General features: G+C 34.8%; 1 protein-coding gene across 1 annotated transcript in view; it reads left to right on the top strand.

The window, feature by feature from the left end:
- The window catches only part of RNGTT (RNA guanylyltransferase and 5'-phosphatase), a 183860-nt gene that overhangs the window by 142135 nt on the left and 26642 nt on the right, over positions 1-15083 (top strand). The gene's annotated exons all lie outside the window — the stretch shown is intronic.

Below are 15083 nucleotides of genomic sequence, written 5' to 3'. Positions count from 1 at the left end.
CCAACAGTTTCCTTGTGGCCCTTTGAGTACCTTCCTTTTGCCCCTCCTTCTTCCCTTTGAGTTCCCAGGGCAACCACTGATCTAATCATTATAGGTTAATTTGCACTTTCCAGAATTTTATATAAATAGAATCATACAATATTTCTTTCTCTCTCTCTTTCAGCTTCTTTCATTCAGCGTAATAATTTTGAGATTCACCCATGTTGTTACACTTTAGTGGTTCATTCTTTTTTATTGCCGAGTAGTATTTCATTATATGGTTATAGCACAATTTCTTTATCCTTTTCACACATTGGTGGACATTTGGGTTGTTCCTACTTTTTGGTTATTATAAAAAAAGGTGCTGTGAACATTTGTATACAAGTCTCGGGATGGACATATACTTTCATTTCTCTTGAGTAAATACCTAAGACCAAAATGGCTGAGTTAAATGGCAGTTGTATGTTATAACTTTCTCAGAAACTACAAAACTGTTTCCCCACCGGCAGAGTGAGTGCCAGTTCTTCCATATCCTCATCAGCATTTGGTGTGGTCAGTCTTTTTAAGGGTTCAGCCATTCTTATAGGTATAGAGTATTTCACTGTAGTTTTAATTTGCATTTCTGATTAAATGAATTAAATGAATGTTGAGCATCTTCTCATATGCTTATTTGCCATCTGTACATCTCTAGTGAAGTGCATATTCAAAACTTGCCGTGTTTTAATTGGGTATTTTGCTTTCTTACCGTTGAGTTTTGAGCATTCTTTATATTCTGGATGTAAGTCCTTTATCAGATATGGGATTTTTCTTAACAGGGTCCTGAAAGAGCAAAAATTCTTAACATTGATGAAGTTCAGTTTGTTCATTTTTTTTTATGGCTCATTCTTTTAGTGTTGATCTAAGGAAATATTTACCTAACCCAAAGTCACAGAGATTTTTCTCCTATGTGTTTTTCTAGAATCTTTATAGTTTTAGGCCTTATTTAGGTCTATTATCCAATTGAGTTCAATTTTGTATAGGATGCAAGGTTCAAGGTATAGAGGAATGTTGTCCCCCCACAACCCAACCTTTTTTGGCACATGGATATTCAGTTGTTCCAAAACCACTTGTTAAAAAGACTATTCTTTCCATTGTTGAAGTGCCTTTACATCTTGTTGAAAATCAGTTCATCCTTTGTGTGTGAATCTATTTCTGGACTCTTTATTCTGTTGCATTGACCTGTGTGTCTGTCCCTCTAGCAATATCACACTATCTCGACTTTTTGTAGCTGTAGAGTAAGTCATGGAGTCAGGTAGTGTAAATCCTTCAACTGTGTTCTTTTTCAGAGTTGCTTAGGTTACTGTAGGTTCCTTTAATTTCCATGTGAATGTTTGAATCATCTTGTCAATTTTTATAAAAATGCCTGGAATTTTGGTTTGGATCACATTGAATCTGTAGATCTATTTGAAGAGAAGTGACATCATAACAATATTGAATCTTACAATTCATAAAGACCACATATTTCTCCATTCATTTAGATATTAAATGTCTCTCAGCAATATTTTGTTGTTTCAGTGTGTTGGTCTTGTACACTTAAAATAAATTTATCTGTAAACATTTTATATCTGTGATGCTATTATAAAGTATTTTTTAATTTTAGTTTCTAATTGTTCATTGGTAGTACATAAAAAGATGATTAAATTTTATGTGCCTACTTTAAAATCTATAGTTTTTCTATATTCAATTATTAATTCTAGAACCTTTTTTTAGATTTCATAGGATTTTCTACATAAATGATTATGTCACCTACTAATAGACAGTTTTCCTTTTTCTTTTCTGATCTGAATACCTTGTATTGCTTTTTCTTCCTTTACTGCATTGGCTAAAACCCGCAGTACAGAGTTGAATAGAAATGGTGAGAATAGGCATCCTTGCCTTGGTCCTGATCATAGAGGGAAAGCATCCAATTTTTCATCAAAAATAGTTTTTAGTATTAGTAATAGTTGAGGGTTGAATCACAGATTCCAACTAGGCTCTCTTGTTAAAAATGGAGTAATATTATGAACGTTCAAGGCAGTAAATAAAAAGAAAGGTTTGCGGTCATCCTTTTTCTTTGTTATTGTAACTTTTATTAATGTTTTCTGACAGACCTGTAAAATGTATTTTGTGTTTTTTGTTTAGTTTTCTGCTTTTTCTTCACGTTTGTTTCTTGGCGCCATGAATTATTTTTCTCATGTTCATTTGTAGGATGTGATTTTAAATTCCTTTCCACCTGCGTGTATGACATTTTTATGCTTTGAAAAACAAAGATTTTTCAGAATAGACTAAGCCTGAAGAGGACATACAAGATATTTAACACTGAGAAGGTTTAGTCATATTATTGACATTTTAAAATGAAAAATCTTATTTAGATACCATAGCATCAGCATCTCTTTAAATACCTTCATTAATTTTACTTAAGATACTCTTAAGTCCACATCAGCAGCTTAAGTTGTGGATCCTCTTGAACTTTTCTGATTCCCTAAGTAATGACAAGCATTCAGATATGTTTTTGTTTCTATTTTTAATATCCCTGGAAAACAAGTGGAGTTGGCAAGAGTCTCTTCACAAACCTCCCTCACTATCCTGTTCACCAAATTCAACAGTATAGCCAGGAATCCTAATAAGTTTCAGCAGGAACATTTCTGAAAGCCCAATTTTTTTTTCTGTCCATTGGTTTGGAAAATCCTGTTTCTCCGTATTAGAACTGAAATAATGAAAAAGTGACAGGCTTCTCCGATATGTTTAGGGAAGGGTAGAATGTGTGTGTGTGTGTGTGTGTGTGTGTGCGTGTGCGCGTGTTACAAGTTGTCTCAAAAATGTGTAAGTGGATGTATGAGGATGATTCCTCCATCACTCACCTGATTCATTAACATAACATTTTCTTTATCCAGGCCCCTTCTAATAAGTCCAGTGACAGAGGTCAATCCTTTGTCAACCCTTTATGCCTGGATGATCAACTCAGTAGAAAAAAGTCTATTATTTTAGGTCATCTTTTTCCTTTGATGTTGCTGCAGAAAAGGTTTTTCTCATATACTGTGGAAAGATTTCTTATCCTCATTAATTATTGAAGTTCTTTTATAATTCCTGTGGCTTTTATGAGAATGCTATATTGATCCCTACCTAATTAGGATAATTGTAAATTAATCGGAAAACAGTAAAAAAAATCATAGTTTCAGTGCTTAAGATTAGACTAGAAATTTAAGGTTTATTCCCCTCCCCTTGCCTTGCATCTGACTTGCTTTGGACATGAAATACCAGTATTTATTATGTTCATTTTTCTCCCATTAAACTAAGTATAATGATACTTTGTTGTGTGGCATAGATATCAGATGTAACTTTAATAAATGGAAACTTCTTTCGTTTCCTTAAAAGAATATTGGTTGTTGAAAAAAGATTTTTTTTAACAAATCAAGATAGGAAGTTGTCTGAATATTTAGGAAAAGGAATTCTCATTCATTAATATCACAGGACTAAGTGTGTGAGTGGCTTGATGTTAGAGGCTGTGTTTGTTTAAGAGGCATTTTACAGTCGTATTCCTGAAAAGGAGCTCCAATTTATAAATATCAGAAAGAGAAAAACACAAGAAGGATGATAGATATTTGGACAAGTGTTAAATGAGTTCAGAATCTGCTATAGCATTACAGTAGATACCTGTACTATTAGTATATAATGTGAGTTGTTACAACCATTCTTTCTCTCTCTGTCTCTTTCTCCCTGCCTCTCTTATTATTACCCATCTTTTAGTTTTAGTTTTCTGTCCAAGTCTTAGATAAAGATACAAATATGTGCAAACATGGGACTTCATTATGATCTTAGCTAGTACATCTTTATGCTCGTTTCAGGTTTCTTAGGGGAAGTTATGGAAACCATCATGGAAGCAGAAGTCTCTCTACTTTCAACTTTACCTTTTATCTCTTAACATCTTCTATAAGTCATTGGAAGGCTCTTTTTTCAAATAAGCTTAGTCCTTAAGTTTTCAAGGGAAATTTGTCATCTGAAGAACTTGATTTTAAGCATGCATGATGATTCTTTTACTTTATCCTAAAAGATGATAAACTAAATAAAACACTGATCATTTTATGAGTTGTAATACAGAGTAAGGAAAGAATTGCCTCACATATCCACAGCTATTGTCTAGTGCAGTAAATGAAGCAGATTTCATCCTCATCCAAGACCGATTTCTTTCAACTTTGTTAAGATTAAACATAACTGGGCTGTATGTGACTTCGGGTTTTCTTAAGTAAGAGATATGGTTCACTATATCTTCATATGCAGCCTTTGAAATTAAAAAGTTTTGATTAAATAAATTGCTTAATTCCTATTTGTATGCTTTCAAGTTGTCAGGAGTTTTCTGGGGCAGAGGGGTGGTTATTTCTGTATATCTTTGCATTATACCTTTATCTTAATTCAGTGTATATATACAGTATTATTCATAGCTTATTTTTGTAGAGATGGTCAAGTTTAAACAGTAGTTTACACTTTATACCTATTATTCTGCATTGTTTTTGAAAGCATTTTACAGTCCAGTAAAAATCCTAATGCTATTCTCATGGGCTTATAGTCCCAGAGGCTCCACTTAGCAGCCAGAATCTATAAAGCCAAGTAGGACTGAAGCCTGTCAGCATCACTGTTAATCAACTCAGGGGTTGTTATGAAAAGTCTCAAGGCCACAGGGCTGGCCCTCCCCGCAGGGCGTGGTATGAGTTGTCTCTTGCAGTTCTGACAGCCCAAGAAGTGTGCAAAGCTGTGAGGCTGAGTCACAGACAGTTTCCACTTTGACACCGCAGAACGGCTAAAAAATGCCTCCTGTCTTTCAACTCTGAATTCCATGCAGTAGCTGTATGTGAAAAGTAAGGAGTATAACCATTATTCCCAGTCAGTTCTTTTACAGTCAGTGCAGCTGAATTATTCTCTGCCTCAGAGCCTGCTCCCATCCTTCTGAGGGGCTGGTGCCATTAGTCACAGCCTCAGACTCTAAGCTTTCTGAGCTTACATTTAAAAAATCTCTTTACAGCCAAGGAAATATAAGATCGGCGTTTATACCCATATGCCTATGCAATGGATGCAAAGAAATAATGATCTCTTCTCCATTTTTAAAATCATATTTGAAAATCCGTCATACCATTCCCTCAGACTTTTTTCAGTGGAAAAATGTAGACTGTTTCCTTTATAGATATATTGAGCTTAGATTGTGATTTGTTACTTAAAAATATTTTTGAAATGGCAAATAGCTCGTCAATTTTAATTTTTAGGGTAAATTAAATTTAAAGATAAAATATTTATTTGGGGTCTTTTATGAAATACTGAAAAAACTAGGGAAACTGATTTGGTTTGTTTACTGATTGATGATGTTTTAGAAAATATGTGGCTTATTAGATCAGAACTTTTTACTGAAAGAAATTATTTAACGCCCATATTTTAAATCTCTAAAATACCTGAAGTGTTACATCAGATAAAGATGCAGGCTCTAAAACTGAGAGTTCTAGTTTAGTGACTTCCAAACTTTTCACCATGACTTGTAGAAGTGTAAGAAGTAAGTGTATTTTCACTGAGTTCTAATACACATACACATATATATATTTACACACACACAATGTAAACCAAAGTTTCAAAGTAAGAGTGATGTAACAACTATATTTTCCATTCTGTTCTGTTTATTTTCCTGTTGATTTTTAAGTGCTGTCCACAACTCACTAAATTAACTTCTCTCTTGGAAAATGGGCCACGACTCACAGTTCGGCAAACACTGCTGCAGGGTAGGACCGTCCAGCTGATGCTGCCATATGCCGTGTTTGTGCAGTGCAAGTGACGATGAGAAGGCTTACCTGCCCCAGAGTTGAGGATAAACCCCCGAGTGACTTTGGAGGGGAAGACGATGAGATGGCATAGTTGCTGGGAGAGAGAGGAAGAGGGTATGGGAGAAGATAAATGAGAAGTGAATTAAGATGCTTTATGGAGCCAAGCAAAGCTATATTCTGTTTCAAAAAATCCTAATTCTCAAGAACAGAAGGGAGCTTTCTACGCCTACTCTGTCTTCCAAGTGATGTTGTGTATTTTGAGGACAGAGAAAGAAAGAAAGGTAAGAGCCCCCTAGATGAAAAAGCAGAAAGAAATGGAGGTGCAAACTTTAGAGAAAGTAGTGGACGTGGATCTAGATTTGTGTGACATACTCATTGAATAATGGCTGAATTTTCTGTAGTACTGTAAATGAAGAGGCAGATTTTCATTGTCTCATATTGCAGTAATAGGGGCAGACGTGGTTATTTCTTTGTTGAAAGCAGATTCAAAAAGTGAAAGAAGCTTTAAAAAATACCCACAAACTGTTACAGAAGCCGAAAGTCTCTCTACTTCTGTATAGTAGCTGTTAAGTGCTGACAACATTTTATCCTGCACACTTGCTGACAGAGTGCTTCAGGGCCACCACTGGCTCTTTCATGAGCCAGTACTGTAACTCTCTGGGTGTTAAAAGTCATGCATTGTTTCCAACAAGTCGCATAGTAACTGCAGACGTAAGGTTCCAAAAAGTATTCAGTAGTAGTGTTTTCCTGCCATTTTTACCAAGGCGCTTTTGGCAGTGTCATTGCCGAAACTGAGTAACACTTAAGGCCTCTAGTCATACATGTTTCAGTTTCAGTATTCTTCACGTTCTTAAAAAACTTATCTACAAGACTATAAGTCCCATAGGGCTGGGCTGTGTCTTGTGTACTTCAGTATCCCCAGCAACTAGCCTAGAGCCTGAGACATAAAGGCACTAAATAAATATTTACTAACATTATTATTGAAGAATGCTTAGACAACCAAGTATTTGGTTTTTTAGTTGCGGTATAGTTGATACATAACATTCTTTTCGTTTCAGGTGATAACATAATGATCCAAATATTTGTATACGTTGCAAAATGATCATCAGAATAAATGTAGTTAATACCCATCACCTTACAGTTACAAAACATATTTCTCTTGTGATGAGAATTTTTAACATCTACTCTTTTAACAAGTGTCGAATATACAATATGGTATTATTAACTGTAATTACCGTGCCGTTATGTTATGCCCCAGGACTTTACCTTATAATTGAAGTTTGTACCTTTGATCCCTTTTATTCATTTTTCCCACCCTCACCCCCTGCTTGTGGCAACCACCAATCTGTTCTCTGTATCTACAGGCTTGGTTTTGTTTTGGTTTTGTTTTTGTATTTTTAACCAATAAGTATTTACTATGAAGTTCATCGAAGTATTTAAAACTCCGGTTCTAATTACATACATATTTACTGCTTTAAAATTTTATTTTCTGATCTCTGTTACATCTTGAGGTGGGATATCTTCAAGGCAATATAAATTAATTTTATTTTCTAATATAAAATTGTGGTTGTAAATTATTATTAACACCAGCAGCTTTATTTGAAATGTAGATTTTGTGAATACATTATTCTGAAAACATTTTAAATATAGTCCTCAAATTATTTTCCAATTAGGAAAGTTAGCATTTTTCTTAGCTGGAAATTTGAATTACTTTCAATCTCTCTTGAGCTCGACACTTTATAGAAAAATATTAGAAATAATTTTAGCATATTCTAGTTCTTTTTGCAAACCAGATTTATATATGAAGCTGAGTTCTTGTTGAAGGAAGTTTGGAGAGAAAAAGACTAAACAATTATTTTTTGTAACTTTGAAATGTTCTCGAAAATAACAGTGGTGTTATGCTCACTTAGATATTTATAACGCAGTGGACATCCTATTTTGGTGAAAGGAAATAATATGGTATTTCTTATCTTGTTGTTTTTTTTTTTCCCTACCAATATTTTACTTCTAAAAAGAATTTCAAAGGCACTGATAACCATGTAAATGTAAGAGTGTACATCTAAAATGACTATTGTTGAAGTCATATTTCTGACACATGCCACAGTTTCTGATTTAGATTTTATATAAGACATCTAGAAGTTACATATTTCACTTTCTTCCCACAAAAGGAGAAAAGTAATCTCCCCTGTAAATAGTTAGGAAGGAATATTTACTTGTCCTCTTGCCTTAATAAAGTTTCAAAAACATGCCACCCCTGTTCCCCCACCTGCTAACGCAGAGATGGCATTAAAGACCTATTTCAAGTGTTCCATGGCCATGATTCAGGCTGTTAGGAAAGGTCCAGACTGGTGTTCTCTTTGTTGACTCTTCAAGAACTGTAGCGGGCTATGAAACTGACTCTAGGTAATACAAATCCATCAATGTTGCCAAAATTGTACTCGAAACTATTAAAGTTGCTACCTCAAGCACCTTTAGAAGTTTGAGACTATTGCAGTATGTGATACCCTGTCATAGATAGGTATTGTAAGGTGTGGGTAGAAGGGATCTTTAATTTTCTACAACGGGAATTTAAAAATACAGTCCAGTAAATCTTATTAGTTCTTAAAATAGTTTTTTAAAGTAGTGAGCTATTTGTTTTCTTCATATCCCCAAATTTCATTTTCTATGTAATTATTTTCCAGTAAGTAAAAATGACAAGTTTGTAGTTGAGGAAATTCACAAACTGTGGTAAATGCAATGAACTATAAGATTTGGGAAAACTATTATAAATTTAAGTTTTACATTGCAAATACAAGTTAGCATTAAGATGCCATTTGGAGATTTACAGTTTTACTAAAATATTTTAGATGTTACTATTTAAATTCTTTTTATAATGTCACCAGATCAGAACATTTGTGATACCCAGGAAATAGCTTTACAAGTGATCTTTCACTTGCTAAAATAATATGTTCTTTCTGATATTAAAGTACTTTTAATTGTTGTCTGCTAGGTTTTAAGTCTGGTAATACTCAAAATATTAGCAGTGAACACACACACACACATATGTATATCAATTCAGTCTGTGGATAGACACATAAAGTGATATTTTAGGTTATTTGACAATCAAGAATTTCATCTCAATAGAGTGCAGTATTTTAGAATCAGATTCAACTCTCTAAGTCAACTAATAAAAGCAGTTATCTAGTGGAAAACTCACTTAATATGACTTTTTTTTTTTTTTTTTTTTGGTCAAAGGAGGCTGAGACTTTGAAAAACAAATGGTGTAAAAGGATATTTAAATTAAATGTACCCCTAATATATATCTTTTTCATTTTATCATCAAATGTGATGACCACGTTGATAGCTCTTTGGATATCTCATCTTTTTTTCTTTTTTGTCAGTGTTTTAAAACTTTCTAACATGAAAAAGGAAAATGGGATAATTTACTTGTTTAAAACCAAAAGCGTGAACCATTCAGTTAGTACCATTATTAAACAAGCAAGTATCATAGCCAGCACTTGTTGAGCACCATGTGCCAAGCGCTCTTCTAATTAATTCCCAAACAACCTGTAAAACACAGGCACTTTTAGCATGTCCAGTTTTGCAGATTAGGAAGACATCGAAGACTGAGTGACAAACCCAAGGTGACACTGCCAACAGGTAGTTTACATTAGGTTGCCTCCTATGGAGTATTACTTTAGTGTATACTGTTAAGTGTACTAGTTACTATTTATGTTGCATTATCAGATACAGCATATGACTATAATTCTTGAAGCCCTTCTGAGTGTTGCTTGTACAGTAGGCCAAAATTATCAGTGTAATTGATACAGTACTAGTTAAGACACTGACTGGACTAAGTGACTTGACCAAAGGAAATGTGATTCCACCACAAGGATCAAGGTAGAGTTATTGTGGTTTATTTATATGCAGAGAGATGGGAGGATAAAGAGCTCAAGGTTATAATCTTACCTCAGCTGCTTATTTAGTCATTGTTGAGTGTCTGTGTTCACTAGTTGTTAATGGTAAGAGCTGAGAGTTCTTGTACTGGGAACATTTGTGAATCTCTGAGATATTAAAAGGCTTCTAATTACGGTATCTTCTGATATCGTTATGAAGTGTTTTCCTTTTTGTTCCCAGAGCATGTATTTTAAAGTTTATTCTGTTATCTATTTCTCTCAGCCATCATTTTTTAGAAGGGCCAACCCTCCTTGTTGTTTTTCCTTTTGTATTAATTAAATGCTCTTTATTTACTTTTATTACTTCTTAATATCCAAGAGATCTGGGTGAGAGTATCATATGGTTATTAATTTGAAATAGTCTCTAGAAATCTATTTCTTTAAGAAAGAATCAGCTGGTAGGAAATTAGGTATATAAACAAATCACCTGAGCATTTTGTGTGCTCTGACTAGCTCAGAAAGAAAAAGTTAATACCTCTTTTCCAAGATTTTTTTTTCCAACCAGGTGTGAGTTTTGCTAGATATAGTGAAAAACAGTTTCTCATTTTCTGGCTGAAAGTTGAGTATGCTCTGTGAGCATAGCTTGAATTAAAACATTTAAATGTTTTTCAAGACTAGTGTATGCTGGAGGCATTTTGATGACTCAGGACTGGTTTTAGCTGCAGAAAGAACTGCAGCAGAATTGCACGGAGAAGGAACAGATGTTTTCTAAGTTTCTGGATGAGTAGGTTGGTTGCATAGCACAGGGGTAATTGGATGATGTACAAGGCTGTAACAGTGAAAATAAGCAAGGAGGTGTTCTCAGGGTGGTTATGGTTTAGCAAAAGGATGAATGAAATAAGGTAGTATGCATATGATATAGGTCATTGGATATCACAAAGTGGAGATTTCTGGAATGAAATAGAGCCACACAAGGAAAAGGTAGAAATTGTATTGGTGAGGGTGAGTTACTTTTAGTGATGAACACCTTCATTTTATTGTATCTTATTAAAAGATATAGACTCCTATGCTGTCATGGGGGTCATTCTTATCCATAATAAATAAAATCTTAAGTCTGTTCAGGATTTTCAAATGCCTTTACTGGCTTGAATTATTAAATCAATAAAATTATGAAAAATTATAGTTTGGGAGAAAAAAAGTAAAGGCAAGTCTGTTCTTTTGAATTCTTCTCATTCTTGGTGGAGTCCCAAATGTCCTTAATAGATCGGCCTTTCTTGAGGCCAGGTCTCTGCTTCACTCAGTTCTGTTGGCTGTTAACAGCTACCTCTTCTGAGTGACTGGAGATGGAGCTACGTCATTTTCTTCCTTCAAATCTTATGCTCCTTGATAGTCTCTGTGTTGGGCATCTTGACCCTCTCTAGCATGAATTCAGCCTCCTATTTCTGGCCTTCAGAGCCTTTCATAAGTTTATCCTGCACTAGTTTGCTGGGGTTTTTTGTTTGTTTGTTTGTCTGTTTTTAAATTATCACCAAGTGGTTTCCTATTGCCCAATGTTGCAAGTAAATTCTTTCCATCGGGTTTTCCCACCTCCTGTACTCTTACTTTCCCTAACTCCCACTCCTCTCTGTTTACAATTCCCTGTTCTTTTGACTGTGCATACTGTATTCTCTCTTCCATTATTTATCTCAAAACATACCTACTAGATAAAAAGAAACACCGATTAGGTATATCTGTACAAGGTATTTTGGTGAAGACAGGGATATAAAGATTAATAAGATATTTTATCTGCCCCCAACTTATTTATACTCTGATTGGTGAGATGAAAGAAATCTCTTTGTAAAAAGATAAGTAACAATACAAGGTAGAACATGATGTGTCAGATGCTTGGAATTAGCTCCAGATGTCAGAAGCTGAGGAAGAGCTGTGGACTTGGGCAGTTGAAGTGGGATTCACAAAGGAAGTAAGAACTGTGTTGTCCTTCCAATTAGGAGGATTAGTCGTGTGTGTGTGTGTGTGTGTGTGTGTGTGTGAGAGAGAGAGAGAGAGAGAGAGAGAGAGAGAGAGAGAGAGAGAGAGGGAGAGAGAGAGAGAGAGAGAGAGACTTTGTCTTTCTGTTTAACCCCATAGGAGTGGGAAGATAACAGGTGTTTTAGGAAAACAGAAAACACAAAAGTGTGGAGTGGAGCTATAAAGACTTGCCTTAAGTATAAGAGCAAACGTTTATGTAAGGAAATAATATGAGATATGATTGAAGAGGTGAATTGGTGTTCGAGAATTTTTTAAACATCTTTTATTAACATCAAGACTATACAGACCACTTTAGTAATTTCTGATTTGGAGCTGGGGTGGGGAGGGGCACCTTAAAACCTTTTTTAGTGAAACATCAAAATTTTAGGTAAGAACCAAACTCAGCCTCAAGACCTGACATTTTCTTGGTGATTCATATCAGTGTTTGCAATGGCTTCTTTAGGTCTAGCTAATAACTAGTGCTCACTGCCACGGACAATGACGGAAGGGTCCTGGATTCCTGAAGTCAGAACTGTCAGGTAGTAAAATATTTTTATATTTCTTCATATTATTTGAAGTGTTAGTTTCTAAGAGAAGCAAAGAAGTAGAACTACTATAAAAACAGTTCAAATTAATGTTTCTATTTGTTTTTTCTGACATTCTGTTGCTGCTCAAGTTGAACTATTATTTGTGACTAGAGAACCTTTCTTAGTGGGACTAGTTAGGCTTTTGAATCTAACAGTTCAAGTCATGAAGATCTTGCCTTTCCATAGCTGTTATCTCAGTTATTTTCATCTCCTCTTTCTGTGTTTTGAGAAGTTAAGATTAAGCCTAAGACAGTTAGATACAGTTTTTCCAGGAGAATTGTACTCTGTAAAAAGACAACGGATTGATTGGTTCATCTTTGTTCAGTGCAGATTTTTATTGTGAAAAAGAAATCAGTTCATTACACCCTTTTCTGCACTGAAAGTGATAACTACTCTTTGTTGTTGCAGTCACAGCTTTTTAGAGAATTATCTTCAAAATTGTGACTTTGAAAACATAGCATCAAGACTCTCCTATTGAGTTAAAAATAGAGTAATCATAAATAATATGTAAATAAATCTAAGTATCTATTTCCTATGGTATACCATTTTCATTCAACATTTCTTTCAGTGTTTCTGCGTGGTAATCTGGAGGCAGAAACCTGTACTCTAGTGATAATACTGTCCAATAATAGAATTTGCATATTCTGGTTCAATATGTATTCTTCCTTTTGGAAATAAGAACCTTTGGCATTATTTTCAAAGTTAGATGTTTTTGTTAAGATCAATGGCAATTTAAAACAACAGCACTGACATAAATGGAATGGTAACATATAACTTTATACTAGGAATAGAAAAAATAAGGTATTTTTATAAAGAGCAAAAGAAATAATTTTCATTGAGCGCATAGTATGTGCTCAGGACAAATTATACCATCTAGTATTTATAGCAGTCTTATAAAGTAAATATTATTTACAGATGAGAAAATTGAGACACAGAGAGGTTAAATAACTTGCCTGTGGTCATGCAAGCAGTACATGACATAATTGGGATTGGAACCCAGTTCTTCTGACTACCTAAGCCCACTCTCTTTGTTCTGTATAACACTATTTTTGTGTGAATATTGCTAAGTTAAATTTTCCATTGGTGGTGGTGTTCAAGGATCTCAAGGGAGTCAGCCCCTACAACAATGCATTGAAGAGAAAAAGCTCTGTAGAAACGTACGACAGTAAGGATTTCAGTTACCCAGCATCATCATCATTTAATGAAATTTTCCTATGTAGCTTTTCTAAGCAAGCATTTATGTAATTTTTTTCCTTTGTTATAAGTATCCCTACCTTCTTAAACTGTTCTATAGTTTATGTAACTTTTACTTTGAGTATCCTCTTGGGCTGTTTGCCTGGGCTTTAATAAAATGATGGCCTCAGGAATTGTTAATACCCCTTAAGTCAGTTACTACCTCTGAGAGTGGCCCAAGATGACTGTGCTTTGGGGTTGGTGATTTGCTGCTAGCTGCTATTCCTTAAAGTCAAATTCAGGCAGTTCCTTTATTGCTGCTTTTATTCATTCATTCATTCATTTATTCTTTTGCCAAAAACTTAAGAAATGCCAAAATTTCTAGGGAAAATCAGATGACTAAACTTGTTAAATCAGTAACCTTAATTTGCACCCTATTATGTATATCTATAAGGTTTGACCAGAGGGCCTAAAAGTGTCTTTACATCCTCCTAGAAAAGTGTAGTACTTTCACTTACTGCATTCCTGTTTTTTTCTATTTTTTAAAAGGAGATGCAAATTCTTCTTAAGAGAGCACTACACTGCTGGTCATGTTTTGTTTGTTGAAAGAGCCTGCAGACTTACCCTTTATTTCTTTTAATTACGTACATTGCTCTCATGATCCTAAATATTTGAATGCGATTCTGCTTCCTGGCTGTGTATGTGTGCATACTGCCAGGAAGGCAAAAAGCATCCGCAGCTATGCTTAGAATGTTCTTTCACTGGCGGTGGTTTCTTTTCTTCAATGAACCTGCTGCCTTTATTCACAGTCTCCCTTTCTTCACTGTGGCAGTAGTTGATGTCTCTGTCACTGCTACTCACAGCTGTAGTGATGTAAAACAGGTTTGAAACTCAAAATACTTTTCCCAGAGCACATGTGTATTCAAGTTTCTCAAGCAAAGTGACTGAACCAGTTCTGCTTTCTAGTCTCTTGTCATTCAGTGCCTTGGAGGAGTGTTCACGGTTGTTGTCGCAGTAGCAGTGCAGTGTGGTTTATAATCCATATGCCTTTTTTAGGTCCAAATGCAGATTTGGATGCTTTGCTTGTCTCTACAACAGAGAGCTCATCTCTAATGCCTGAGTGCTATGGTGCATAATCATGGTAGCAGTGTATTTCAGCTTCACCTTGGTCATCTTAAAGAAAACACATAGTAGCTTTTCTTCCCAACTAGAAATATGCTAATGGCAGATTCCAGGCACTCTCATAAAAGCACTATATTATTATTAAGAGGAACCTCTTAAAGAATGGCTTCATCTTTGTTACATTTACAATTAATAAGACTCCTTTCTGAATTTTTATTTTGGAGGCTTGCAACTTAAACATATGATGTTGGGTTCTCCTGAATATATAGATAATATGTATTCAGAAGTGGGTCAACCAGAATGCCACAGTTTTGGCATAATCACTTATAACCATGGAATAACAGTCTGCAGATGACTCTTAAATCTTTACCTCTGATACTCATTCTTCTCTTAAACCACAGTTTTGTAGCTTCAGATGCATACTGGACCGTTACATTGATTATTTCAGTATCACCCCAGATTCACTCATTTCTGTCACTTATTCTTTAAATGAACATTTAATGAATACTGGCATCACTCAA

This window comes from Camelus ferus, chromosome 8, assembly GCF_009834535.1.
Source record: "Camelus ferus isolate YT-003-E chromosome 8, BCGSAC_Cfer_1.0, whole genome shotgun sequence".
NCBI lineage: Eukaryota > Metazoa > Chordata > Mammalia > Artiodactyla > Camelidae > Camelus > Camelus ferus.
Note: the sequence above shows the minus strand (reverse complement) of the source record. Positions and strands in the feature narration are given on the sequence as shown.